The 3,335-nt window shown below is 44.4% G+C and overlaps 1 protein-coding gene across 1 annotated transcript in view; it reads left to right on the forward strand.

The window, feature by feature from the left end:
• LOC109235853 overlaps nt 1–3,335 on the forward strand; it is a 21,414-nt gene that overhangs the window by 1,603 nt on the left and 16,476 nt on the right. The gene's annotated exons all lie outside the window — the stretch shown is intronic.

A 3,335-nucleotide genomic window follows, 5' to 3' on the forward strand; every position in this document is an offset into this window, starting at 1 on the left:
GTAGAAGAAGAAATGCAGACTCAAAGACAATCATGAATACATTAAAGCTCCTGGTGCCCGCGGGACATCATTCGGTCTCGCCGCGGGCCTATATGCAAGTTCCCCTTGAAGTCTGTCTAGGTCACTCATTATCTGCTTCACAAATATCATCACCGACGCAAAGAAGGTGGTACGGGTCATGTTTTCGCACATTTGGCATTTCCTAGTAATGGAATGAGCAACGGTTAAGATTCTCTCTCTGATTCTTCCTTTCTCTTGAAGCAACCGCCCTATCTGTTGGGTCCTAGCCTCCAAAGTTTGCTCAGTCGCCTGGCTTTGTTCCTGGAGTTGTTGCAAGTCCATTTCTAATTGTGCCAATGCCATGTAACAATGTTCTCTCTCAACTTTGAAGTCCTTTGCCTGTTTAATCATTCGGGTCTCTGCGACAATGACCTTTTCCTTTAATCCTGCGACCTCATTGTCATATTCCTCTTTTAACTGCTTAACCATGCGACCCGTTCTTCGCATTTTTAGCCAATTGCCTCCGAACCCCAACTAATTCCTTTTCCGCTTTGTCGAGGTCAAAACTGTAATCATTCACCTTTTGCCTTAGATTTGCTATAAGCTTTGCATCTTTGGCACTCCTGACAGGGTTATCGGCCTCTAACTTCATCTTTTGGATTTGGGCTCGTAAGACTCCATTCTCCTTGGCCAATCTTTTTTCTCCCCTTCATCAGCCGCGGCTTGCAAGCTATTTTCAAATCGGAGGTCTTGGACCTGTTTTTCCAATGCTCCTATGCGAGCCCTATACTCATTTTCTTTAGCTAACCAAGCCCACTGTTCTTGTGATGATTCAACAAATTCCTGAATGTGAGGTCGCTTGGCCGGTCTTCCGAATGCAACGTCCCTTCTATACCAAGCCTGATAATCAGGTGACACTTCTCCTTTGGCTCGATCTCGAACACAAGTGTTTGCCGCCAAATATTGACATTCGCTCCAGACTTGGCGGACCATTGCTTCAAGAAACTGGCCATCAGGGCCAATCTCAACCACTTGCAAACTAAGATCATCATCCTTGGGTACTATCTGGCATCTCCCCAACTGCCTCAACACTCGATACGGTGCGTAAGGCTGAATGCTTCTAAGCCCCATCAGGAGGAAATGTGGTCGGGTTGCCGGCATATATACGACTTTGTCAACGGGTAACCATCCCAGTGTCCACTCTATTTGGCTAGCAGTGAGGGACCGGAAATATGTTGTCCAACCCGTGACTCCTTCTGGCAATTTGACCCCTTTAATCCTTGTGTAAAATTCTTCTATGCATGTTTTTTCTGGAGACCCATAGCTCAAAAACTGAGGACGATGACACAGGTGCTCGATCATCCACATTTGTAACAATAGATTGCACCCCTCGAAGAAAGCTTCCCCGGCCTTGCAGGCTGTAAGAGCGCGGAAGATGTCGGCCAATATCATAGGTGCAAGAGTACTTTTGGCTTGAGTAATTAACGTGCTGACGACTCCAGCTATTTTTATGTCAATGTTCCCATCCTTCCTTGGAAATATTAAAAGCCCGAGGAAAGCCACCGTAAAGGCGAAACGTCGATGCTCCTCCCACTTCTGGCGGTTTTCTTTGCTGCATATCTTACTTTCCGGGTTGTTGAATCCCCCGATATAGCCATATCGATGATATATGAAGCTCAGAGTACAAAAGCCGTTTGCCAGATCTGTGTTGTGAACGGTTCTGACTATTTTCAAAGAATCTAGAAATTTGTGCACGGCTACAACTCTGGGGGCAACCAAGTATTTGTGCCTCAACGGAACCTCATCTTTCCCAATGTAGCCAGCTATTTCCTCTAATGTCGGGGTAAGCTCAAAGTCCGAAAAATGGAACACGTTATGTGCTGGGTCCCAACATGTGACCAGTGCTCTAATAATATCTCCCCGAGGCACAATCGAGCAATCCGGTAAGCCCTTTCAAATGTTTCTTGACTGCATCTTGCCCTTCTCCGCCTAAATCGTTCCACCACAGACGTAACTCCAAAGGGATTTTATGCATGATTGAAAAGGGGTCATTTTGAGTCGTGCTCATCCTGCACATTTATTAAGGTGATTTAACAAATTATTTGACCTAAAAAGAAAAACAAATGACACTATTTTTGTTCAAATTTCCAATTTTAAAACAATCGGCCGGTTTTGCAGTTACGGCCTTTCAGCACTTCGGGGAGAAGATTTTAAGGCTGTGCCTGCTAACCGCTGAAATGACTCAGGGTGGCTGTTCTTGCAAAAACAGCCTTCCGGCGCCCTTTTGGGGACATTCGGCTTATTTTAAACAAGAATGGCATCACCCGACTTATTTTGTGACAAAATTAGAATTTTGGTATTTTTGAAAAGGGGAGGTTGGACCCGATGAGGGTTGCCTACGTATCTCACATCCGGTGAGAATCAAACCAGCGTAGTTCGGGCAAATAAATCTAACACCCCTAATTTGAAAATAACTTCTTTTTTTTTTGGTTTTTTTGGCAAATTCCCTTTTCTGAAAGAAAGCCTCTTGTTATATTTCTTTTAGCGGCGAATAAACTAAACTAATTGGAACACAAAACTCTTTTCGCTTTTCTATTGGCAAACAAAACAAACTACTTTCCTTCTTTTCTTTCAATCTCTAAAAAATCCGGCAGCATTCCGGCGCAACTTGGCCATTGGTTTTTTCTCTAGTATAGGTAATTAACTCTCCACACTACTATTTTCTCTTTTCTCTCTCTTTTGTTTTTCCAAATATTCAAAGCCGGTCAGCATGCGAGTCCAAAACAGATAAATGCACAAGTAGGATGCATCAGGATGGTCCATTATTCCGGGTACACCTGTCCTAGACAGACCCAACCCCTGTGTTGAGTCCCCTAAGTCAGAATGCACGTGATGCAGATAAGCGTTCCTACTAGGGATCCGGCATGAAGTCAAGTTCTTCTAGGTTCAAAAACCTGGGTATGTGTTCTAGACTGTGTACCCGAGCGGACAACTCGAGTCGAGGAGGGGGCTACGTACCGGGAACCAAAAGGCCATCCGGCTTAGTAACTTGTTCGGCCTCTTTCTTATTTCCGGGTATTGACACTAACACAATAGGGAGTCTCAACCAGTAAGCACATCCCCGGAGGTAAGAAGAGAAGGGTTTCGGCACAGTTTATATACAATTCAGGTAATATCAAAGCGGTAAAAAGCAACATTTTGCACATTTAGCATGAAACATGTAGGCCAATCAGATAAAGCCAAATACAACAATATATCTAAGCTCGAATTCTGAACCCTGAACCAAAGTTCTGGGTTCTTATCCCCAGCAGAGTCGCCAGAGCTGTCACACCTCC

The sequence above is a fragment of the Nicotiana attenuata genome, chromosome 12, assembly GCF_001879085.1.
Source record: "Nicotiana attenuata strain UT chromosome 12, NIATTr2, whole genome shotgun sequence".
In the NCBI taxonomy this organism is placed as follows: domain Eukaryota; kingdom Viridiplantae; phylum Streptophyta; class Magnoliopsida; order Solanales; family Solanaceae; genus Nicotiana; species Nicotiana attenuata.